This window comes from Taudactylus pleione, unplaced genomic scaffold, assembly GCF_031769625.1.
Source record: "Taudactylus pleione unplaced genomic scaffold, aTauple2 ptg000037l, whole genome shotgun sequence".
NCBI classification, from domain to species: Eukaryota; Metazoa; Chordata; class Amphibia; order Anura; family Myobatrachidae; genus Taudactylus; species Taudactylus pleione.
In genome coordinates this window covers 21,204,498-21,231,550 of record NW_028284439.1, presented here as the reverse complement: position 1 = coordinate 21,231,550, position 27,053 = coordinate 21,204,498, and the positions used below count along the sequence as shown (strand labels likewise).

At 45.4% G+C, this 27,053-nt stretch overlaps 1 pseudogene; it reads right to left on the bottom strand.

The window, feature by feature from the left end:
- Positions 1-558: 558 nt before the first annotated feature.
- Positions 559-17,088, bottom strand: LOC148538778 (uncharacterized; annotated as a pseudogene).
- Between the last annotated feature and the right edge of the window lie 9,965 nt (positions 17,089-27,053).

Genomic DNA, 27,053 nt, shown 5'->3' with positions numbered 1-27,053 from the left:
AAAGGACGTTGGCACTGTCTGATGAAGAGCTGTGATGTGGACCTCATGATTATGCCTGACGTTGTAGCTGTGTGTTGTGTACTGCTCAACATATATGAGCTTAGGAAGGTGCGATATCTGCCAGAATGGAGTGTGCAAGAGTCAGATTTTGATCTCCCTGACCGTAAATCTACGGCCTATGTTGGGGACCATAGCGGTAGAGTAGAACAGATCCGGGCAGCTCTAACAGCCAACCTTCCTTCACTATTTAGCTAAAGAAAGGCAAATGTGTGGTTTAAAAATAAAAATGGTTTATTTTTTCGGTTCAACCAGTTTACCCGTTAATAAATGTAATCTTCAGCACACATTACAATGTGTGGGGTATAAAGGGTTTTTAATATAAGTCTTAAAACATATACAAAATGTAATGTAGCAAAATAGAACATTGAAAATAGCATATTTTTCGTAAAGGCATTGCTTACTTGATATGTACATGTTATAACAACTGTAACATCGACATAAAAATGTAAAACATATAACATTTTAGCACCAGAAGGCATAGGATGTAGGCAAAATATTTTAAAACCAAAATGCACAGTTATGGTAAATTCCTGTAAACAGGGTAATCTGGGTGTTCCCGACTTTCAGAAGTCTACAGTCATAGTAATGGGCCTGATTGTACTGGGGATAAGGCTGATTTGGGTAGTGTGGACCCTGCTGTTGTGGTGGGACTGTGACTTGGGTTTGACTGTGACTAAACATTCGCTCTAGAAATTCCATCTGGAATTGCTGGGCTGCCCTTTGGCGTTCATATGATTCCCTACTGTGACGATCCATCATGCCCATGAACTTTGAAATACGTTCATTTTGCATATCACGCTCTGCCTGCATAAACCTGTCTAGACGAGCGTCTTCCTGTGCAGACATAGCACCGTCCATGTCCTGTCATTTTTCAACCAGGACCCTTGTCATAACTCGGGGCAGCTTTTTTCTGTTTTATTGGGTCTTTTTCTCTTTGGCTGAGCCGTATATACTGTGGAAATAATATTAAAAAACAAAAAATGAGTCATCAGTGAGCGTATATAAAATAGCAGTTGTGTTAGCAAATGTGTTTGTGGACTTCCTCCAACTCCACACAAGCTACACTCTGCAACATATACTATGTGTTTGTCACACCTTGACTTGAGCTTGGGCCCAGAGTGGAGTCAGATGAAGTTCACAGGATTGCCTTTTGGTACAGGAATGCAGCTGGTCTCAGAGGGGTATGACTCATGAATGGCAAGGTCGGAAGAGCACAGTAGGTAGCGGGTGCACGTTGGAGCGAGAGAACAACTATGGAGAATCTGGCAGAACTCAAGGAACCTGGGTCGGCAGGAGCACCAGCGGCAGGTGGATTACAGGAGATACACTCAGGCAAACAGAAGTTGGAGGAATACGAGAGCAGGATGTGGCACAACCAGAGTGGTGGATACAGGCTGGAACTACAGGTAAGGGCACTGAACACAATGGGAGCACAGAGAACTAGCTCACAGAATACACTGTGATAGACATTGCACTGGCAACTAAAGGACTTCCTGACAGTCCTTAAGTACTACCAGATGGTGCAGGATTAGCTGCTAGAACTCCCAGGCTATGCTGCAACCGGATTGGCCCAATCAGACACCTGACCTGAATCCAAGATGGCGGAGCTCATCAGACTACAGCGCGGAAGTGGTGCGAGATTCAACCCTTCTCACCTGTCTCCTGATAGCCATCCTCACTCTCCATAGCCTCACTGTGCCCAGCGCTGATCTCCAGGAGCCCACACCCCCACTGGAAGACCCCCGCCAGAGCGCCCAGACCGGTAAGGACCGAGGTCTCCACAGCCCCTCAGCCCCGATCATGACAGTACCCCCTCCTTTACAGGTGGCTTCTGGACACTTCCTGGGTTTCTCTGGATTCTCCGAGTGAAATTTAAACACTAGACGAGGAGCATGGACATCCTCTGCTCTTACCCAACATCATTCTTCAGGCCCATAACCTCTCCAATCCAGCAAGCATTGAAGCTGACCATAACAAAATCGAGAGTCCAGGATTTGTTTGACCTCAAACTTTATGCCCCTCTCAGTAAGGACCTTGGGAGGGCGTGGCAGAACTTTGCGGAAGCGATTAAGGATAAGAGGTTTCAACAGAGAGATGTGGAAGGAATTTGGTATTTTAAGGTAGGGTGGAAGTTTCAATCTGTAGGCTACTGGGTTAATCACTTCAATGATGGGGAATGGACTGATAAAGCGAGGTGCAAACTTCATTGAAGGAACGCTGAGATGAAGATTACGAGTGGATAGCCATACTTGATCACCTTCCTTCATGTTGGGAATGGCCCTTCTTCTCTTATCAGCCCCTAATTTGTATCGATCAGAAGTTTTCTGTAGGGAAGAATGAACTTGAGTCCAGATTCGTGAAAAGTCTTGTAGTGTAGAGATTACAGCTGGAACAATAAAAACTGGAAGTTCTTTAAACTCTGGTACTCTGGGATGTATACCAAAAACTATAAAAAAAAAACGGGTTTGACCAGTAAAAGAATGATAGGAACTATTATGAGCAAACTCTGCCCAGGGTAGAGTATCTGCCCAGTTGTCCTGGGATGATGACAGATGGATCTGTAAGAATGTTTTAAGATCTTGGTTTACCCTTTCCGTAGATCCGTTGGTTTGAGGGTGATAAGCAGTAGAAAATTTTTATTTTCTCCAGAATTTTGCTACAAACTGTACCCCTTGATAAGAAATAATTTCAGTTGGGAGTCCATGAAGATGAAATATATTGACAATGAAAAGTTGAGCCAACTCAGAAGCGGATGGTAGTTTCTTGAGAGGAATATAGTGCACCATTTTTGAGAATTGATCTACCACTACCCAAATGGTGTTATAATTTTTGGAGACTGGTAAATTTATCACAAAGTCCGTGGATAGGTGTGTCCAGGGACGGGTTGGTATAGACAAAGGGACCAGAGTTCCTGCAGGAGCTTGTCTGGACATTTTATGTTGAGCACATTGAGTGCAGGAGGAGATAAATTCTGTGATTTCAGACCTCATGGCTGGCCACCAGTAGGACCGCTGTAGGAATTCCAGAGTCTAATGTATGCCTGTGTGTCCAGAAAAGTGAGAGGAATGGGCCCAAGTTAACAGTTGTTTATGTAGATCCGGGGTCACAAAGATCTTCCCAGGAGGAGGTTTAAAATGGGTGGCAGCAAATACTTTGGACTCAAGAACTGGAGTTTCTTTAGGTATTTCAGTAGAAGCCTCGGAGGAGAATGAACAGGAGAGAGCATCCACTTTTTGATTTAGCGAACCTGGATGGAAGATTAGAGTGAAGTTAAAGCAGGAAAAGAATATTGCCCATCGAGCCAGCCGGGAAGTGAGGCACTGGATACTTTTCAGAAATAGTAGGTTCCGATGATCCGTATATACGGTGATGGGAAATTTAGCCCCTTCGAGAAGTTATCGCCATTCGTCAAAGGCTAGTTTAACCGCCAATAACTCCTGTTCTCCAATGGGGTCATTTCTCTTGGCAGGTGAAAATTTCTTAGAAAAGTAACCACACGGGTGGATTTTATTATCTTCGAGTTTTTGTGAGAGTACTGCTCCCACAGCTTCAGATGAGGCATCTACCTCTAGGAAGAATGGACTGTCAACATCAGGTTGTCTCAGGATAGAAGCAGAAATGCCTGCTTTAACATGTGAAAAGCTGTTTCAGCCTCAGGAGGCCACTGAGAGGGAACTGCTCCCTTGCGTGTCAAGGTGGAAATTGGTGCCACAAGAGTGGAGAAGCCCTTAATGAACCTTCTGTAATATTTAGCGAAACCTAAAAATCGTTGTACCGCTTTCAGTGAATTGGGATGAGACCAGTCCAAGATAGCCTGTACCTTTTTTGGATCCATTTCTAGGCCGGAACCTGAGATGATGTAACCTAAAAATGGAATGGAAGATACCCCAAATACACACTTCTCTGCTTTACAGTATAAGTGGTTCCTTCGTAGATGACTCAGGACCTTCTTCACTTGAGAACGATGTTTTTCAATACTGGAGGAAAATATTAGGATGTCATCCAGGTAGACGACTACTGAAACATACAATAAGTCCCGGAAGATTTAATTTATGAAGTTTTGGAACACAGCGGGAGCATTGCAGAGGCCAGAAGGCATTACTAAGTATTCAAAATGACCGTCCCGCGTGTTGAAGGCGGTCTTCCATTCATCATGTGAACGTATCCTAATAAGGTTGTATGGCCCTCTCAAAAATAGGGAAAAAGGGTAAATTGATTACCCAACTCCTGGCGCTAATAAAAATAAACGTAAAATTGTCAATCATGATTAGCTGCAGCTGCTTAGAGTTTTGTGTGAACTCTAAATATAAACACATAAACAACGACACAGGCACTGCGCTGTAATCACCTATGACTGGATAATTGTTTTGTATACGGTCAAACACATATTGTATAATAAAAATATTTTTACTTCTAAAAAATGGATACACACATTACATACAATACATGAAACACATAAAAACACTTGGACATAAAAAAGGAAACAATTGAATAGATATATAGTAGCAGCATATATATTCGTATCAGAGAGTAGATCTTCTATTAAACATGTGTCTAATGATTAGAAACACATCCGTTTCATAGTATCATATCAAGCAATTGAAAAAATACTGAATATGTCTTTTGTACATATAGTTCAGGGATACTGCATTCTGACACCTGAAATGAGTGATTGATATAGTTGTCTTTATCCTGTAGCTGTAAGGAATGATATTCGGTCCTCCTGGCGTCCCAGCAATGTTAGACTTGGATAGAAACCAGGTGTAATATGAGACTTCTAATGTGTTGTGAAGTCTCCCCGTGGGAGAATATGTCCGTCGGCACAGATGGAGTTTAAGTGGCAGACATAAAATATCCTTCTTTCCGTATGATTAGTATAGGAGAGAGTATTTCTTACCGCTATCGGCAGCTGGATGGTAGCGCTCTCCCAAACAGATAGATACGCTGTGGGGGGCTGAATGATAGCGCTCCGTAAGACCAATGTCTCCGCTGTCTGTGATTACACGATCGGCTCCAAAATCTATCCCAGGTACAGGTGTATGGAATGCAGTAGAAGGACTTGGCAGGCAGTGACGTCAACGCGTTTCGTCTCTCTATTACGGAGACTTTTTCAAGACTGACATAGCAGTGGTGAGTGCCGTATTTATCCTTCAGGAGAATCCACCTTTGTAATTATTTTAATTATGAACAGCTGAGTTGTATTCAAATGAATTTAGCAGCTGTATTTCACAATTCTTTAGGTTTACATCCAATATAAGGAAAAATAATAATAATGATAATAATAATAATAATAATAACGCTTGCATCTAGAATAACAGTTTGTGATTAAAATGAATGTTATAAAATACTGGAACATAGACATGAACAATATATTGTAATTAATAATGTTCAAATGATACATGTTATTGTAAAGAAAATAATACACATAAATATATACACAAATATATATACATACACACAATAAGATGTGTACATATATATATGCACGAAAAATATTTTATTGTATGTATGTGTAAAATGTGATAGTGTGTCAGAAATAAATATAAAATAATTGTAAAATAAGTAATCCAAATATAAATAACAGACAGACAAATTTGATGTCTGACATGTGGCTGATAATAGTAATAGTAATGTTTCTTTTTCTTTTTCTTTTTCAGAATATATTATTATTATTATTATTACATATTTTTATTAGGGGTGAGCGGGTTCGGATTTCTGAAATCCGAACCCCCCCGAGCCCCCCCGATCCGAGTCCGATCCGAGCCAGGCTCGACTTTTCCCGCCTGACTCGGATCTGAAATCGAGGCAAAACGTCATCTTCCCGCCTTCCGAGTCTCGCGGGTTTTGGATCCTATATAAGGTACACACGTCGGCGCCATTTTCTCACTCGGCTGTGGACAGTGAAGAGGGAGGGTGGGAGTTAGGGCTGTGTAGTGTAGTGTAGTGTAGTGCTGCTGTTGTCCACTACTTCAAAGTCCATAGGGGCTGGCTGTGTTGTGCTGTGCTGCTGTTGTTAATAGGGGCTGTGTCCACTACTTCAAAGTCCATAGGGGCTGGCTGGACTGTGTTGTGCAGTCAGTTCTCCATAGGGGCTGTGTCCACTCCAAAGTCCTGTGCAGTGTCCCAGTCCTAAAGGAGTGCTGTAGTGTTGTCCAGGGGGTGCTCTGTCCATCAGGGGTGCTCCCCCCAAGTGCTAAAAAAATAATATATTTTCTGTGTTTGTGAATTGTGTGCGCAGTAGCCGCACGTGCATCAACAAAGTAGTGCCAAGCGTGCGCCTGTGTCATAAGTAAAGGGCCGGCTGGCTTGACCGTTAAGGGTGCTGTAACCCCCGAAAGTACACTCCAGTCCAAACCAAAAAAAAAAATATTTTCTGTGTTTGTGAATTGTGTGCGCAGTAGCCGCACGTGCATCAACAAAGTAGTGCCAAGCGTGCGCCTGTGTCATAAGTAAAGGGCCGGCTGGCTTGACCGTTAAGGGTGCTGTAACCCCCGAAAGTACACTCCAGTCCAAACCAAAAAAAAAATTATTTTCTGTGTTTGTGAATTGTGTGCGCAGTAGCCGCACGTGCATCAACAAAGTAGTGCCAAGCGTGCGCCTGTGTCATAAGTAAAGGGCCGGCTGGCTTGACCGTTAAGGGTGCTGTAACCCCCGAAAGTACACTCCAGTCCAAACCAAAAAAAATATTATTTTCTGTGTTTGTGAATTGTGTGCGCAGTAGTCGCACGTGCATCAACAAAGTAGTGCCAAGCGTGCGCCTGTGTCATAAGTAAAGGGCCGGCTGGCTTGACCGTTAAGGGTGCTGTAACCCCCGAAAGTACACTCCAGTCCAAACCAAAAAAAAAATTATTTTCTGTGTTTGTGAATTGTGTGCGCAGTAGCCGCACGTGCATCAACAAAGTAGTGCCAAGCGTGCGCCTGTGTCATAAGTAAAGGGCCGGCTGGCTTGACCGTTAAGGGTGCTGTAACCCCCGAAAGTACACTCCAGTCCAAACCAAAAAAAATATTATTTTCTGTGTTTGTGAATTGTGTGCGCAGTAGTCGCACGTGCATCAACAAAGTAGTGCCAAGCGTGCGCCTGTGTCATAAGTAAAGGGCCGGCTGGCTTGACCGTTAAAGGGTGCTGTAACCCCCAAGTACACTCCAGTCCAAACCAAAAAAAAAATTATTTTCTGTGTTTGTGAATTGTGTGCGCAGTAGCCGCACGTGCATCAACAAAGTAGTGCCAAGCGTGCGCCTGTGTCATAAGTAAAGGGCCGGCTGGCTTGACCGTTAAGGGTGCTGTAACCCCCGAAAGTACACTCCAGTCCAAACCAAAAAAAAAATTATTTTCTGTGTTTGTGAATTGTGTGCGCAGTAGCCGCACGTGCATCAACAAAGTAGTGCCAAGCGTGCGCCTGTGTCATAAGTAAAGGGCCGGCTGGCTTGACCGTTAAGGGTGCTGTAACCCCCGAAAGTACACTCCAGTCCAAACCAAAAAAAAAATTATTTTCTGTGTTTGTGAATTGTGTGCGCAGTAGCCACACGTGCATCAACAAAGAAGTGCCAAGCGTGCGCCTGTGTCATAAGTAAAGGGCCGGCTGGCTTGACCATTAAGGGTGCTGTAACCCCCGAAAGTACACTCCAGTCCAAACCAAAAAAAAAATTATTTTCTGTGTTTGTGAATTGTGTGCGCAGTAGCCGCACGTGCATCAACAAAGTAGTGCCAAGCGTGCGCCTGTGTCATAAGTAAAGGGCCGGCTGGCTTGACCGTTAAAGGGTGCTGTAACCCCCGAAAGTACACTCCAGTCCAAACCAAAAAAAAAATTATTTTCTGTGTTTGTGAATTGTGTGCGCAGTAGCCGCACGTGCATCAACAAAGTAGTGCCAAGCGTGCGCCTGTGTCATAAGTAAAGGGCCGGCTGGCTTGACCGTTAAGGGTGCTGTAACCCCCGAAAGTACACTCCAGTCCAAACCAAAAAAAAATTTTTTTCTGTGTTTGTGAATTGTGTGCGCAGTAGCCGCACGTGCATCAACAAAGTAGTGCCAAGCGTGCGCCTGTGTCATAAGTAAAGGGCCGGCTGGCTTGACCGTTAAAGGGTGCTGTAACCCCCAAAGTACACTCCAGTCCAAACCAAAAAAAAATTATTTTCTGTGTTTGTGAATTGTGTGCGCAGTAGCCGCACGTGCATCAACAAAGTAGTGCCAAGAGTGCGCCTGTGTCATAAGTAAAGGGCCGGCTGGCTTGACCGTTAAAGGGTGCTGTAACCCACAAAGTACACTCCAGTCCGAACCAAAAAAAAATTTATTTTCTGTGTTTAGCCGCACGTATATATCAAATCGATATAACATAAATGGAGGACCAAACTTTCTCCGATAAAAATAAAATAGAGAAAGATCAAGAACCACTTCCTCCTAGTGCTGAAGCTGCTGCCACTAGTCATGACATAGACGATAACATGCCATCAACGTCGTCTGCCAAGGCCGATGCCCAATGTCATAGTAGAGGGCACATACAATCCCAAATGGCAAAGTTCAGGAAAATGACCTTGAAAAAGACATTTAAATCAGCTGAAGAGAAACGTAAACTTGCCAATATGCCATTTACGACACGGAGTGGCAAGGAACGGCTAAGGTCGATCCCTAGTATGTTCATGACTAGTGGTTCAGCTTCACATGACGATGGAAGCACTCCTCCCACTAAAAAAATCAAAAGAGTTAAGCTGGCAAAAGCACAGCGAAGAACTGTGCTTTCTAAGAAGATATCACAAATCCCCAAAGAGAGTCCAAGTGTGGTGGTGGTTGCGATGCCTGACCTTCCCAGCACTGGACGGGAAGAGGTGGCTCTTTCCACCATTTGCACGCCCCCTGCAAGTGCTGAAAGGAGCACCCACAGTCCACTTGCTGATATGCAAATTGAAGATGTCACTGTTGAAGTACAACAGGATGAGGATACTGGTGTAGCTGGCGCTGAGGAGGAAGTTGGCGAGGAGGATTCTGATGGTGATGTGGTTTGTTTAAATCAGGCTCCGGGGGAGACAGTTGTTGTCCGTGGGATGAAAAAGCCCATCACGGTCATGCCTGGGCAGAAGACCAAACATTCCACCTCTTTGGTCTGGCAATATTTCTATCCAAATCCGGACAACAACTGTCTTGCCATATGTACCATATGTAAAGGTGAAATAAGTAGGGGTAGGGACGTCAACCACCTAGGAACATCCTCCCTTATACGGCACCTGCAGCGCGTTCATAAAAAGTTACTGTCAAGTTCAGAAACTTTGGCTCAGACCGTAAGCAGTCCAGGGACACCTAAATCCCGTTGTCCTGTTGTATCCAAGCGCCTGCAAACCACACCGTCAACTCCCTCCTCGTCAATTTCCTCCTTAGTCAGGATCGGAAGTAGTCCTGCAGGCCATATCACTGGCATGACTGACTCTCCTATCCGGGATTCCTCCGGAGGATCCTGCATTGCTACGCCTACTGCTGCCGCTGCTGCTGTTGCTGCTGCTGCTGGGAGTCGTTCATCATCCCAGAGAGGAAGTAGGAACACCACTACTTTTACTAAACAATTGACCCTCCAACAGTCCTTAGCGAGGAGGATGAAGTACGACAGCAGTCATCCTGAAGCAAAACGTATAACTGAGGCCTTGACTGCTATGTTGGTGTTAGACGTGCGTCCGGTATCCGCCATTAGTGCAGTGGGATTTAGACAATTGATGGAGGTAGTGTGTCCCCGGTTCCAAATCCCGTCTAGATTCCACTTCACTAGGCAGGCGATACCGAGACTGTACAGAAACGTCAGAAAAAGTGTCCTCAGTGTCCTGAAAAATGCCGTTGTACACAATGTCCACTTAACCACGGACATGTGGACAAGTGGAACAGGGCAGACTAAGGACTATATGACTGTGACAGCCCACTGGGTAGATGTATCACCTTACGCAGCAACAGCAGCAGCGTCACCAGTAGCAGCATCTCAGAAACGCCAGCTCGTTACAAGGCAGGCTACGCTGTGTATCACCGGTTTCAGTAAGAGGCACACCGCCGACAACCTCTTAGAGAAACTGAGGGAAATCATCGCCCAGTGGCTTACCCCACTTAGACTCTCCTGGGGATTTGTGATATCTGACAACGCCACCAATATTGTGCGGGCATTACATCTGGGCAAATTCCAGCACGTCCCATGTTTTGCTCACACAATAAACTTGGTGGTGCAGAATTTTCTGAAAAGCGACAGGGGCGTGCAGGAGACGCTTTGGGTGGCCCGAAAAATTTCTGGCCACTTTCGCCATTCAGCGACTGCGTGCCGAAGACTGGAGCGCCAGCAAACACTCTTGAACCTGCCCCGCCATCACCTGAAGCAAGAGGTTGTGACGCGGTGGAACTCAACCCTCTATATGCTTCAGAGGATGGAGGAGCAGCAAAAGGCCATACAAGCCTATACATCCACCTATGACATAGGCAAAGGAGGGGGTATGCACCTGACTCAAGCGCAGTGGAGAATGATTTCCGTGTTGTGCAAGGTTCTTCAGCCCTTCGAACTTGCCACACGTGAAGTCAGTTCAGACACTGCCAGCTTGAGTCAGGTCATTCCCCTCATCAGGCTTTTGCAGAAGCAGCTGGAGAAAGTGAAGGAGGAGCTAAGACGGAGCGATTCCGCTCGGCATGTGGGACTTGTGGATGAAGCCCTTCATTCGCTTTGCCAGGATTCCAGGGTGGTCAATCTGTTGAAATCAGACCACTACATTTTGGCCACCGTGCTCGATCCTAGGTTTAAAGCCTATGTGGTGTCTCTCTTTCCGGCCGACACAAGCCTGCAGAGGTGCAAAGACCTGCTGGTGAACACACTGTCAGCTGAAGCGGAACGTGACACGTCAACGGCTCCTTCTTCATTTTCTCCCGCAACTGGGGCTGCCAGGAAAAAACTTAGGTATCCTAAGCAACCCGCTGGCGGTGATGCAGGGCAGGCAGGACCAAGTTTGGACATCTGGTCCGGACTGAAGGACCTGGCAACAATTTCTGACATGTCTACTGTCACTGCATATGATACTGTCACCATTGACAGAATGGTGGAGGATTACATCGGTGACAGCATCCAAGTAGGCATGTCAGACAGTCCATACCTGTACTGGCAGGAAAAAGAGGCAATTTGGAGGCCCCTGTACAAACTGGCTCTATTTTACCTGAGTTGCCCCCCCTCCAGTGTGTACTCCGAAAGAGTGTTTAGTGCAGCCGGGAACCTTGTCAGCGAAAGGCGTAGGAGGTTGCTTCCACAGAATGTGGAGAAGATGATGTTCATCAAAATGAATTATCAGCTCTTCCAGGGAGACCAGCCTCCAGAAGGTACAGAGGGACCTGTGGTGGTGGATTCAAGTGGGGACGAGTTAATACTTTGTGAGGATGAGGATGTACACACTGAAGAGGGTGAGGAATCGGTGGATGAGGAGGATGAGGATGACATCTTGCCTCCGTAGAGCCAGTTTGTGCAGGGACACATTAATTGCCAGCTTGTTTTGTGGGGGCCCAAACGAACCAATCATTTCAGCCACAGTTGTGTGGCAGACCCTGGCGCTGAAATGATTGATTTGTTAAAGTGTGCATGTCCTGTTTATACAACATAAGGGTGGGTGGGAGGGCCCAAGGACAATTCCATCTTGCACCTCTTTTTTTCTTTGCATTATGTACAGTTTGGGGCCTAGTTTTTCTAACTGCCATCCTGCCTGCCACTGCAGTGTCACTCCTAGATGGGTCACGTGTTTGTGCCGCCCACTCGTGTCGCTTAGCATAGTCATCCAGCTACCTCGGTGCAACCTTTTGGACATAAAAACACTATTGTGAGGTGTGAGGTGTTCAGAATAGACTGGAAATGAGTGGAAATTAAGGTTATTGAGGTTAATAATAGCATAGGAGCAGAAAAACCTACAAATTCTGTGATTTTAGCTGTTTTTATGCTTTTTTTCAAAAAAATACAGATCCAAAACACAAAACCCAGAACCCAAAACACGGAAGGGTGGTTTTGGCAAAACCAATCCAGATCCAAAACACGAAGAAAGATCCAGATCCAAAACCAAAACACAAAACACGAAAAGTGGCCGGTGCACACCCCTAATTTTTATACATATGTTTTTTGTTTTTTTTCTGATGTATATATTTAATCAACATACACACTACAGTTTATTGGTCATTCAATCAGATCAATACTACTATTATCAGCCACATGTCAGACATCCTGAAGGATAAATATGGCACTCACCACTGCTATGTCAGTCTTGAAAAAGTCTCCGTAATAGAGAGACGAAACGCGTTGACGTCACTGCCTGCCAAGTCCTTCTACTGCATTCCATACACCTGTACCTGGGATAGATTTTGGAGCCGATCGTGTAATCACAGACAGCGGAGACATTGGTCTTACGGAGCGCTATCATTCAGCCCCCCACAGCGTATCTATCTGTTTGGGAGAGCGCTACCATCCAGCTGCCGATAGCGGTAAGAAATACTCTCTCCTATACTAATCATACGGAAAGAAGGATATTTTATGTCTGCCGCTTAAACTCCATCTGTGCCGACGGACATATTCTCCCACGGGGAGACTTCACAACACATTAGAAGTCTCACATTACACCTGGTTTCTATCCAAGTCTAACATTGCTGGGACGCCAGCAGGACCGAATATCATTCCTTACAGCTACAGGATAAAGACAACTATATCAATCACTCATTTCAGGTGTCAGAATGCAGTATCCCTGAACTATATGTACAAAAGACATATTCAGTATTTTTTCAATTCCTTGATATGATACTATGAAACGGATGTGTTTCTAATCATTAGACACATGTTTAATAGAAGATCTACTCTCTGATATGAATATATATGCTGCTACTATATATCTATTCAATTGTTTCCTTTTTTATGTCCAAGTGTTTTTATGTGTTTCATGTATTGTATGTAATGTGTGTATCCATTTTTTAGAAGTAAAAATATTTTTATTATACAATATGTGTTTGACCGTATACAAAACAATTATCCAGTCATAGGTAATTACAGCGCAGTGCCTGTGTCGTTGTTTATGTATGGCCCTCTCAAATTCAATTTGGTGAATATTGTGGCTCCTTTTACTCGGTCAAAAAGCTCGGTAATGAGGGGTAACGGATATTGGTTCTTGATGGTGATGTCATTTAAGCCCCGGTAATCGATGCAGGGGTGCAGACCTCCATCTTTTTTTGACACGAAGAAGAAGCCTGCACCAGCTGGAGAAGAAGAAGGCCGGATAAAACCCTTTTGTAGGTTTTCTTGTATATATTCCGACATGGCCTTGGTCTCAAGTAAGGACAGTGGATAGGTACGACCTCGGGAGGGGTTTTGCCAGGAACCAAATCGATGGGGCAGTCCCAATCCCGATGTGGAGGCAGGGTATCGGCCCCGATTTTACAAAAGACGTCATTGAAAGAAATGTACGGGCTAGGAATCTGCACATTCTCTGCTACATGAATCTCTTTAATGGGTTTAATGTGAGGAAGACAGGATACATGACAGGCATTTCACCAAGATAGATTTTGTATGGAGGTCCAGTCAATACTGGGAGTGTGCTTACATAACCAGGGGTAACCAAGAATGATTCCATGAGAAGCCTTAGAAATGACAAGAAATTGAATGGTTTCTGTGTGGAGGGAAGCTGTACAGGCTGAGGGCCTGATTCAGAGCCGCTCGTAAGCGGCCGCTCGTTCGCGCTGAGCGATGTTCACACAACTGCGCATGCGTATGGGTCGTAATGTTCATGCGCAAACCAGTCATTGCGGTCGGAAATCGTGCGCTTGCAAAACAGCGAGGGGCTGCTAATTTGATTGACAGAATGTACCGTTTGTGGGTGGTAACAGGGGAAGGTGCTTGAAAACGGGGGAGTGGAGATCCGAAGGCAGGCGTGCCTAATGGTAAAAAGGGCATTTAATGGGAGTGCATAATTAGTAAAGGAGCATCATCAACCACGTCACTTGGTTGTCGATTAGCCTGAACTGCTCGCAGTGATTGCGGTAGGAAAATCCTACCACAACCACTGCGAGCAGTTCTGATGCCTTTCAATGTTCCCGATTAATCTAATAAATACCAGAGATAACGTGTGTTGTGAACAGCAAAGGGGCGTGTTTACAAAATACCGAGCGCATTTTTCGTTCGCTCGCTCAGACATAGATCAACAAACCGCAAAGAGCGACCGCTCAATTTAAATAGCCAGCCCATTTTTGGAACGACCGTCCGCAAATAGCGTCTGGGTCTGAATCAGGCCCTGAGTTCGTAAATAAACAATCCCATTGACGATTTGACTACTGTCCACAGCAGACAGGGTGACTGTATGATCTTGAGGGAACACAGGAATATGAAATTTCCGGACGAGCTCAGTGGTGATAAAATTCTCGGCAGCCCCTGAATCAAGGAGAGAGAGAACAATTTTAGGACCTTGTACAACTTCCAGAGTAATTTACAAAGCAAATTCAGTTCTAGATGAAGACGATGACATAACTCCCAACCTGGTGTCTTCGGAGCCAGTTAGGAGCGGAAGTTTCCCAGACGTTGTGAGCAGGAAGCAACTGAATGACTAGTCTCTCCACAGTACATGCAAAGATTTTCTCGCCGGCGTCTTTGCCGTTCCTCAGTAGTGAAACGAGCCCGGTTAATCTGCATGGGTTCATCGTTTACCGGTTCAGACGGGGCAGTAACAGAAGTATTGGCAGGTCGAAATCTGAAACGATCTCCCTTGATCTTTTCGCTTTGCCACTCTCGGTATCATAAATCCAATTTATTGCAGAGAGAAATAAGGTCTTTGAGACTGGCAGGAAGATCTCATGTGGTGAGGTCATCTTTTATACGATCTGAAAGACCACTCCAAAAGGTGGAGATCAGCACTTCCTCGTTCCATTTCAATTCTGAGGCTAAGGTTTGGAACTGGATGACGTACTGGCTGACCGAGCGATTCCCTTGACGTAAACGCATGATCTCAGCAGATGCTGTAGTGGTTCTCCCTGGTTTATCAAATGTCCTCCGGAAGGCTGTGAAGAAGTCGGAGAAGTTGTCTCCCATAGAGGCAAAACTTAATCAAGGGAGGACCCGGACAGAAGGGATACGATATAGGCCACCTTAGATTTAGGAGATGGAAAGTTCATAGGTTGCAGCATAAAGTGGACATCGCATTGGTTAAGAAAACCTTGGCACATCTTAAGGTTCCCGTCAAACTTGTTGGGAGTTGGCAAATGAAGATCGGATGGAGCAGGAATAGCTGGAGTGGGTTGCTGATTAGTGGTGGCAGGAATGTTTACCGTGACTAGGGAGGCCTGCAAAGTGTCCTGATGTATCGACATCTCTTGTAGAAACTGGGCCATTTGCCGTTGCGAGGCTTCTAGTCCCTCTAAGCGGCTGGCAATACCTTGAAGTAGGTCAGTCCTTGGATACTGTCCACTAGCCGAATCCATTTGGGCCAGTGCAAACTGTCACACCTTGACTTGAGCTTGGACCCGGAGTGGAGTCGGATGAAGTTCGCAGGATTTCCAATTGGTAAAGAAATGCAGCCGGTCTCAGAGGGGTATGACTCATGAATGGCAAGGACAGAGAGCAGAGTAGGTAGCGGGTGCACGTTGGAGCGAGAGAACAACTATGGAGAATCCGGCGGAAATCAAGGAACCGGGGTCGGCAGTAGCACCAGCGGCAGGCGGATTACAGGACACACACTCAGGCAAACAGGAGTTGGAAGAAAACGAGAGCATGACATGGCATGACCAGAGTGGTGGATACAGGCTGGAACTGCGGGCAAAGGCACTGAACACAATGGGAGTACAGAGAACTAGCTCACAGCATACGCTGTGATAGATGTTACACTGGCAACTAAAGGACTTCCTGACAGTCCTTAAGTACTACCAGATGGTGCAGGATTGGCTGCTAGAACTCCCAGGCTATGCTGCAACCGGATTGGCCCAATCAGACACCTGACCTGAATCCAAGATGGCGGCGCCCATCAGACTACAGCACGGTAGCGCTGCCAGATTCATCTCTTCTCACCTGCCTCCTCTCTGGAGCCTCACTGTGCCCAGCGCTGATCTCCAGGAGCACGCACCCCCACCGGAAGACCCCCGCCAGAGCGCCCGGACCGGTAAGGACCGCAGTCTCCGCAGCCCCGATCGTGACAGTGTTTTTCATGTGTGTGTGTTATACGTGTGTGTTTTTATGTGAGGTGTTATGTGTGTTGTATTTTTATCTAATACTTACTGTTTCTGCGTAAAGCTGGGGTTTGGCTATTTCTGGGCATCCCACTGGCACCAGCCTGTGTCTCAACAACCACCTGAATGCTTGGTGAAACGCTGTCATCATGCCACAGATAATGGTGCATTGCTGTTGTCTGGGTCATCTGGTAGTAACAGTGGCGAGGATGGGCCTGCTTGTGAGGATGATGGGCCTGCTTGTGAGGATGATGGGCCTGCTAGTGAGGATGATGGGCCTGCTTGGGAGGCTGATGGGCCTGCTTGTGAGGATGATGGGCCTGCTTGTGAGGCTGATGGGCCTGCATGTGAGGTAGATGGGCATGCTTGTGAGGCTGATGGGGCTGCATGTGAGGCAGATGGGCATGCTTGTGAGGCTGATGGGCCTGCATGTGAGGCTGATGGGCATGCTTGTGAGGCTGATGGGCCTGCTTGGGAGACTGGCATGCTGCTGGTGGTTTATGAGGCACAGGGCCGGCTGCTTTCCCCTGCTGCTAAGCTGGATGACAGGCTAACAGGTGTACATAATGCTGTGTGTCCAAAAACAAATATGTCATAGTATTGCCACTCTAAGCGGGCAGCTCCACTTCTATTCCTATTGTGATCATGCACTTTCATAAAAACTTTTCTGAGTGCCTTAAGCATATATACCACCTGCTGCTGAGTCCTATGGAAGCCATGGGATTCCAGGACCTTTGCTATATTTTTGTACACAACAGCGTCTTTCACTGTGCCTGTTATCTGTCTTCTTATTTCCTCCTCACCCCTTATGGTCAGCAACTCCCTCACCTCTTCATCACTCCAAATGGACATGGTGGTAGTGCAGATTTTTGGAATAAAAGCCTCCAACCGCAGGAATGCTGCCTCTGTTGTTGTTGTTGTTGTTGTCATCTGCAGTGTGCTGCGTGTGTGTCCAGAGCTCTGACATCATCAAAGGAGACACAGGAACATCCAATCATCGCTGTTTGCTGAGTCCAGGGTTGAATAACCCGGGTTGGGCCCGTTCACACTGGTCATCAACCCGGCTTGTTCCCAAGTTCAACTCTGGTCGATTGCAGGGTTGAAAGGCCGAGTTGCCAAACCCGGCAATTTTTCTTTTGGTGCGTTCACACTGCACCTCGACCCGGGTCGACTCGGCAATATACCAGGTTACTTTTGTGATGTGAAAGGGGTATTAGGAACAACAAATATGTGCTAGAACATATGAAAAAGCTATTGCCATAAGCAGGTAAAGAAGCCAGCCAGACATTAGTTCACCTTGGGAGAAGATGCAATCAATTGACTCTTTGAAAGACAATCAATCTTGGAACCCTCTAGAAGGACAGACATATCTAAACCCTCAGGAGCAAAGAAACATGGGGAAGACTGGATTAGGAGCAAGATCTCAATGATCTGATTGTTTGTCAGATGCCATCTAAAATAGCAGTTATAATCATTGGTTTATAATCACCAGTATCTCCCTCCTTTGAAAAAGCAACCAGGCAGAGGAAGATTCTGAAATGTACAGTATCAGATCTCTATCTGAACTACTGGTGTGAAGACCCCAGGGACAAAGAAACCCTGCTCCTCAATTTCATTCTTGCAGGTTTTACGTGTATGGTAAGGCAAAAACTATTGCTAGATTTACACACTAGATTTACACAGAATAGAAAGATCTGATCTATATAACCTGTAGATTAATAGTTTACACTATAACCTATTAGTTAAGAAATATACCAATTTAAAAAAGTGTAAAAAACATTTCATACAGTGTACACTATATATCATATTTCCTTATCCTGGTACATCTCTCCACCATAACTGGTGGAGAGTCACAATTCTTGTTTTCCTTTGCTTCCGTGTAATACCATGTGTAATTAAATACTGTTTTGTTGCACCATGTTATGTCACATTCTTTGAGATCAGACACACCTTTTGATGTTAAGGATTTAGGGTATGCGGTCAGCATGACGACGGTAACAATATAGACATTCATAATGTCACCAATATAACGTCTACAGTTAGAACACCAACATTGTTGAAATATCGACAGCTAACATGTCGACATCTGCAAATTGCAAATTCTGCAAAATGCTGACATAGTTTTAGGGTTAGGATTAGAGACATAGTTACTGCCGCAACCACCACTTGTGGTTAGGCTTAGGGTACTTACACCAGGAACAGCCGCATCGCCGTACTGCCTTAAGTGATTAAACTGGACTGTTTCTTAGAAAAAACTCCTATATATACTAGTATCCCACTTAGGTGATTTTAATTAGTATACTGTAGGTCCTTGCATTGCTGTCTACATATTAGAATGGGCACTATTATAGGTAAGCCCTGGATAAATTGATAGAATGTGTTTGTATTACGGATGTTAGGCACCCATCTGACATTGAAGATAGGCATGCTAAAGACCTTATTTAATCCATGTTAATTGTAGAGTTTATCATAATTATTTTGACTATCAGTATTCTTAGTGCTTGGAGTGTGCACCTGCATTTTCTTTTTTTTCTGCATAGCACTACAAGTCTTAGCATAGTAGCATCTCTTATTATTTTTAAAATTAGAGTTTGCAGACCAGCCCCCTCCCCTGACATTCTCTGGTTGACATGATTCTAACCATCAACAAAATATACTGAACCCAGAATATTGAACACATGTATTCTAGAAGACATAGGGGGAGATGTACTAAGCCTTGCAGAGTGATAGTGGTGAGAGATAAAGTACCAACCAATCAACTCTTAACTGTCATTTGTCAAACACAGCCAGTAAAGTGACAGTTAGGAGCTGATTGGTTGGTATTTTATCTCTCACCACTTTATCACTCTCCAATGCTTAGTACATCTCCCCCATAATCTAATACCAAGTAAAGCTGTTTTGTATTGGGAAAGCAACTTCACAAAATTACTAAGGGGTGTCTTTACTAAGCAGTGTTAGGAGACAGAGTGAAAAGTGATAAGTAAGTGATAAGGTGCCAGCTAAGCAGCTCCCAACTGTCATCTCACAGGCTGTGTTTGAAAAATTACAGTTGGGAGCTGATTGGCTGGCAACTTATCACTTACTTATCACTTTTCACTCTGTTTCCTGACACTGCTTAGTAAATAGACCACTTAGGGCCTGAGTCAGAGATGGACGGAATTGCAGAGATGCACACAAGCGGCTGTGCAATTTCGTCCATCTCAAATGCTAATGCAGAAGAAGGTGTCTGTAGGAAACAGACACCTCTTTGTTGCATCTGCGATCCCAGAGCTGTGTCTGAGGTCACAGCCTGGGATCACTATTGCAACCATCGTGACCATCAGTTGTGATGGTTGTCCCTTTGACCAGGCTGCGGAAGCTGAAGCTTACCGCAGCCTGGCCAGGTAATGGTCACTTGTGAGACCAGGAAATCTGCATCCACCGGCGGAGACCCTGGCCTTGTACCTCCTGGAAAACAGGCAGACACGCCATTGTCTCTGGGAATGGTGATCAGTCATGCGCCCACTCTGCACCCCAAACGTCGAAGCGTGTCAATCATGCTGCGGCCCTGTGGGGTCAGCAAGTGAGATCGCAGGACCCATTCTGCACATGCGCAGACCCTAAACCATCGGAGATGTATGCTAACCATTGGGTTAGCGTACATCTCTGTATCAGGCCCTAAGTTAACTGGAACTATGTAATACATCAATTAAAACTAAATTCTAAAAATAAATATGTGTTTATATCTAATATAGGACATAATTCTAGCTCTTCATGATTCTTCATGAAATCAGTAAACTGTTTTAAATTGGTTCTAATAGAGGCTCTTCAGTAATGGTGAAAATATTATGTAAAACAAGGTGATGATAAGACAAACAGAATTTACCTGTATAAGAATATTTTTTATTTGATTACATTCATTCTTTGTATATATTTTATTAATGTATGTAGCATTCTATATCAGTAAATGTAGAATTGTGTTTATTATATTTATTGAAACAGATTTTTAAGCAATACACCTATTGGCAATGTTTTGAAGAGTTCAATGAATATGGCGCTGCGGACCACTTGTGGCGCCCTATAAATAAAACGTATTAATAATAATAATAATAATAATAATAATAATAATAAACAAAACGATGGAAATTTGACAACTAAATAAATGCTATCATGTTAAGGGGTATGCCAGAATGATGTCAGTTATGAGCTTGATATGGTTAAAATGTCCACATCATAAATGTTGACACCTGGAAAATGTTGGCATGGACAGAATAACGGCATACATGTATGAAATATCAACATTAGCATTATGGTTAGGCTTAAGTTTAGGGATTGGGTTATGGTTAGCGTTAGGGTTAGAGATTGGGGTGAGGGTTAGCAGTAGGGTTAGGGTTAGACTTACCTGCAATAGACAAAGTTGACATTCTAACCATGTTGTCATTTCATCAGAGTCTACAAGCTAAATGTCAACGTGTTCGCTGTCGACATTATTCACCATGTCAATATTTTCATGTTGACATTCTCATGTCAACATTATGAATGTCAACATTGTGAATGTTGACCTAATATACTGAAGCCTACTTAAGGAATAAACAGAGTTTGAGTTCATAACCACAGGGCTGTAGCGAGGGCGGTGCAGCCGATGCCATAGTCACCCAGGGTGCAATGACCTGGGGGGCGGTTCGGGAGCTGCTTCGGCCTGTAATGGTACTTACCTGCCCATGTGGAAGAATTGGAGGTGCATGGAGCCTGGCGATATAGATGATGCATCACCTGGCGCCATGCATGATGCATGGAGCATGCGCCCGGCTATCGACTTCCCTCTTACATTATGATCTGTGTATGACACATACTGAATCATGATGAACAGTCCAGTGATGTAAGGATGAGGGGTTGTGCTTTGCAATAATAAGCTGTTTAAACTGGGCAGAATGTACACAGACCCCTGTGTTTTAATCTTTGTTCTAAATCATCATCGTGTTTTGGTTTTGGCAAAACCAACCACAAGTGTTTTGGTTTGGTTTTGGATTCATTTACTAAATGATAAAAACTAGGGGTGAGCGGGTTCGGATTTCTGAAATCCGAACCCCCCCGAGCCCCCCCGATCCGAGTCCGATCCGAGTCAGGCTCGACTTTTCCCGCCTGACTCGGATCTGAAATCGAGGCAAAACGTCATCATCCCGCCTTCCGAGTCTCGCGGGTTTTGGATCCAATATAAGGTACCCGCGTCGGCGCCATTTTCTCACTCAGCTGTGGACAGTGAAGAGTGAGGGTGGGAGTTAGGGCTGGCTGGGCTGTGTAGTGTAGTGTAGTGCTGCTGTTGTCCACTACTTCAAAGTCCATAGGGGCTGGCTGTGTTGTGCTGTGCTGCTGTTGTTAATAGGGGCTGTGTCCACTACTTCAAAGTCCATAAGGGCTGGCTGGACTGTGTTGTGCAGTCAGTTCTCCGTAGGGGCTGTGTCCACTCCAAAGTCCTGTGCAGTGTCCCAGTCCTAAAGGGGTGCTGTAGTGTTGTCCAGGGGGTGCTCTATCCATCAGGGGTGCTCCCCCCAAGTGCTAAAAAAATAATATATTTTCTGTGTTTGTGAATTGTGTGCGCAGTAGCCGCACGTGCATCAACAAAGTAGTGCCAAGCGTGCGCCTGTGTCATAAGTAAAGGGCCGGCTGGCTTGACCGTTAAAGGGTGCTGCAACCCCCAAAGTACACTCCAGTCCAAACCAAAAAAAAAAATATTTTCTGTGTTTGTGAATTGTGTGCGCAGTAGCCGCACATGCATCAACAAAGTAGTGCCAAGCGTGCGCCTGTGTCATAAGTAAAGGGCCGGCTGGCTTGACCGTTAAAGGGTGCTGTAACCCCCAAAGTACACTCCAGTCCAAACCAAAAAAAAAATTATTTTCTGTGTTTGTGAATTGTGTGCGCAGTAGCCGCACGTGCATCAACAAAGTAGTGCCAAGCGTGCGCCTGTGTCATAAGTAAAGGGCCGGCTGGCTTGACCGTTAAAGGGTGCTGTAACCCCCAAAGTACACTCCAGTCCAAACCAAAAAAAAAATTATTTTCTGTGTTTGTGAATTGTGTGCGCAGTAGCCGCACGTGCATCAACAAAGAAGTGCCAAGCGTGCGCCTGTGTCATAAGTAAAGGGCCGGCTGGCTTGACCGTTAAAGGGTGCTGTAACCCCCAAAGTACACTCCAGTCCAAACCAAAAAAAAAATTATTTTCTGTGTTTGTGAATTGTGTGCGCAGTAGCCGCACGTGCATCAACAAAGTAGTGCCAAGTGTGCGCCTGTGTCATAAGTAAAGGGCCGGCTGGCTTGACCGTTAAAGGGTGCTGTAACCCCCAAAGTACACTCCAGTTCAAACCAAAAAAATAATATTTTTTGTGTGTTTGTGAATTGTGTGCGCAGTAGCCGCACGTGCATCAACAAAGTAGTGCCAAGCGTGCGCCTGTGTCATAAGTAAAGGGCCGGCTGGCTTGACCATTAAAGGGTGCTGTAACCCCCAAAGTACACTCCAGTCCAAACCAAAAAAAAAATTATTTTCTGTGTTTGTGAATTGTGTGCGCAGTAGCCGCACGTGCATCAACAAAGGAGCAGCGCCAAGCGTGCGCCTGTGTCCCATAAGTAAAGAGCCGGCTGGCTCATTTCTTAAAGGCTGGTGTAACCCACAAAGTGCACTACTCTCCAGCAAAAATAAAGAAATATTTTCTGTGTTTAGCCGCACGCATATATCAAATCGATATAACATAAATGGAGAACCAAACTTTCTCCGATAAAAATAAAATAGAGAAAGATCAAGAACCACTTCCTCCTAGTGCTGAAGCTGCTGCCACTAGTCATGACATAGATGATAATATGCCATCAACGTCGTCTGCCAAGGCCGATGCCCAATGTCATAATAGAGGGCACATACAATCCCAAATGACAAAGTTCAGGAAAATGACCTTGAAAAAAACATTTAAATCAGCTGAAGAGAAACTTAAACTTGCCAATATGCCATTTACGACACGGAGTGGCAAGGAACGGCTAAGGTCGATCCCTAGTATGTTCATGACTAGTGGTTCAGCTACACATGACGATGGAAGCCCTCCTCCCACTAAAAAAATCAAAAGAGTTAAGCTGGCAAAAGCACAGCGAAGAACTGTGCTTTCTAAGAAGATATCACAAATCCCCAAGGAGAGTCCAAGTGTGGTGGTGGTTGCGATGCCTGACCTTCCCAGCACTGGACGGGAAGAGGTGGCTCTTTCCACCATTTGCACGCCCCCTGCAAGTGCTGAAAGGAGCACCCACAGTCCACTTGCTGATATGCAAATTGAAGATGTCACTGTTGAAGTACAACAGGATGAGGATACTGGTGTAGCTGGCGCTGAGGAGGAAGTTGGCGAGGAGGATTCTGATGGTGATGTGGTTTGTTTAAATCAGGCTCCGGGGGAGACAGTTGTTGTCCGTGGGATGAAAAAGCCCATCACGGTCATGCCTGGGCAGAAGACCAAACATTCCACCTCTTTGGTCTGGCAATATTTCTATCCAAATCCGGACAACAACTGTCTTGCCATATGTACCTTATGTAAAGGTGGAATAAGTAGGGGCAGGGACGTTAACCACCTAGGAACATCCTCCCTTATACGGCACCTGCAACGCGTTCATAATAAGTTACTGTCAAGTTCAGAAACTTTGGCTAAGACCATAAGCAGTCCAGGGACACCTAAATCCAGTTGTCCTGTTGTATCCAAGCGCCTGCAAACCACACCGTCAACTCCCTCCTCGTCAATTTCCTCCTTAGTCAGGATCGGAAGTAGTCCTGCAGGCCATGTCACTGGCATGACTGACTCTCCTATCCCGGATTCCTCCGGAGGATCCTGCATTGCTACGCCTCCTGCTGCCGCTGCTGCTGTTGCTGCTGCTGGGAGTTGTTCATCATCCCAGAGAGGAAGTAGGAACACCACTACTTTTACTAAACAATTGACCCTCCAACAGTCCTTAGCGAGGAGGATGAAGTACGACAGCAGTCATCCTGAAGCAAAACGTATAACTGAGGCCTTGACTGCTATGTTGGTGTTAGACGTGCGTCCGGTATCCGCCATTAGTGCAGTGGGATTTAGACAATTGATGGAGGTAGTGTGTCCCCGGTTCCAAATCCCGTCTAGATTCCACTTCACTAGGCAGGCGATACCGAGACTGTACAGAAACGTCAGAAAAAGTGTCCTCAGTGTCCTGAAAAATGCCGTTGTACCCAATGTCCACTTAACCACGGACATGTGGACAAGTGGAACAGGGCAGACTAAGGACTATATGACTGTGACAGCCCACTGGGTAGATGTATCACCTTACGCAGCAACAGCAGCAGCGTCACCAGTCACAGCATCTCAGAAATGCCAGCTCGTTCCAAGGCAGACTACGCTGTGTATCACCGGTTTCAGTAAGAGGCACACCGCCGACAACCTCTTAGAGAAACTGATGGAAATCATCGCCCAGTGGCTTACCCCACTTAGACTCTCCTGGGGATTTGTGATATCTGACAACGCCACCAATATTGTGCGGGCATTACATCTGGGCAAATTCCAGCATGTCCCATGTTTTGCTCACACAATAAACTTGGTGGTGCAGAATTTTCTGAAAAGCGACAGGGGCGTGCAGGAGACGCTTTGGGTGGCCCGAAAAATTTCTGCCCACTTTCGTCATTCAGCGACTGCGGGCCAAAGACTGGAGCGCCAGCAAACACTCTTGAACCTGCCCCGCCATCACCTGAAGCAAGAGGTTGTGACGCGGTGGAACTCAACCCTCTATATGCTTCAGAGGATGGAGGAGCAGCAAAAGGCCATTCAAACCTATACATCCACCTATGACATAGGCAAAGGAAGGGGTATGCACCTGACTCAAGTGCAGTGGAGAATGATTTCCGTGTTGTGCAAGGTTCTCCAGCCCTTCGAACTTGCCACACGTGAAGTCAGTTCAGACACTGCCAGCTTGAGTCAGGTCATTCCCCTCATCAGGCTTTTGCAGAAGCAGCTGGAGAAAGTGAAGGAGGAGCTAAGACGGAGCATCCGCTCGGCATGTGGGACTTGTGGATGAAGCCCTTCATTCGCTTTGCCAGGATTCCAGGGTGGTCAATCTGTTGAAATCAGACCACTACATTTTGGCCACCGTGCTCGATCCTAGGTTTAAAGCCTATGTGGTGTCTCTCTTTCCGGCCGACACAAGCCTGCAGAGGTGCAAAGACCTGCTGGTGAACACACTGTCAGCTGAAGCGGAACGTGACACGTCAACAGCTCCTTCTTCATTTTCTCCCGCAACTGGGGCTGCCAGGAAAAAACTTAGGTATCCTAAGCAACCCGCTGGCGGTGATGCAGGGCAGGGAGGACCATGTTTGGACATCTGGTCCGGACTGAAGGACCTGGCAACAATTTCTGACATGTCTACTGTCACTGCATATGATACTGTCACCATTGACAGAATGGTGGAGGATTACATCGGTGACAGCATCCAAGTAGGCATGTCAGACAGTCCATACCTGTACTGGCAGGAAAAAGAGGCAATTTGGAGGCCCCTGTACAAACTGGCTCTATTTTACCTGAGTTGCCCCCCCTCCAGTGTGTACTCCGAAAGAGTGTTTAGTGCAGCCGGGAACCTTGTCAGCGAAAGGCGTAGGAGGTTGCTTCCACAGAATGTGGAGAAGATGATGTTCATCAAAATGAATTATCAGCTCTTCCAGGGAGACCAGCCTCCAGAACGTACAGAGGGACCTGTGGTGGTGGATTCAAGTGGGGACGAATTAATACTTTGTGAGGATGAGGATGTACACACTGAAGAGGGTGAGGAATCGGTGGATGAGGAGGATGAGGATGACATCTTGCCTCCGTAGAGCCAGTTTGTGCAGGGACACATTAATTGCCAGCTTGTTTTGTGGGGGCCCAAACGAACCAATCATTTCAGCCACAGTTGTGTGGCAGACCCTGGCGCTGAAATGATTGCTTTGTTAAAGTGTGCATGTCCTGTTTATACAACATAAGGGTGGGTGGGAGGGCCCAAGGACAATTCCATCTTGCACCTCTTTTTTTTCTTTGCATTATGTACAGTTTGGGGCCTAGTTTTTCAAACTGCCATCCTGTCTGCCACTGCAGTATCACGCCTAGATGGGTCACGTGTTTGTGCCGCCCACTCGTGTCGCTTAGCATAGTCATCCAGCTACCACGGTGCAACCTTTTGGACATAAAAACACTATTGTGAGGTGTGAGGTGTTCAGAATAGACTGGAAATGAGTGGAAATTAAGGTTATTGAGGTTAATAATAGCATAGGAGCAGAAAAACCTACAAATTCTGTGATTTTAGCTGTTTTTATGCTTTTTTTCAAAAAAATACAGATCCAAAACACAAAACCCAGAACCCAAAACACGGAAGGGTGGTTTTGGCAAAACCAATCCAGATCCAAAACACGAAGAAAGATCCAGATCCAAAACCAAAACACAAAACACGAAAAGTGGCCGGTGCACACCCCTAATAAAAACATGCTAATCTGTGCAGTGCTTCTGCTAAACACGCTGGTGAGGAGGGGGTCTATTTTGAACTTTTATTTTGGCCCGAGTTTGCTCCATTTATGATCGTGTTTGCAGACGTGATTCTTGGGGGGTAAATCCCTGTGTTCTATTCCTGTCTATGGGAAGTACTTGTGAGTTGGTATTATGGTGTATTTAATTCTATTTGTGTGTTCAGCCACGTTGTGGCAGATAGATTTGTGATTTTATTTTACACCCATGTATGCTTTTAGTAAATCTCTGTGGTTGAAAATCAGGGGTAACTCTCACGAGAATGTTAACTCGGTCAGACATGATTCTTAGTAAAGAGTC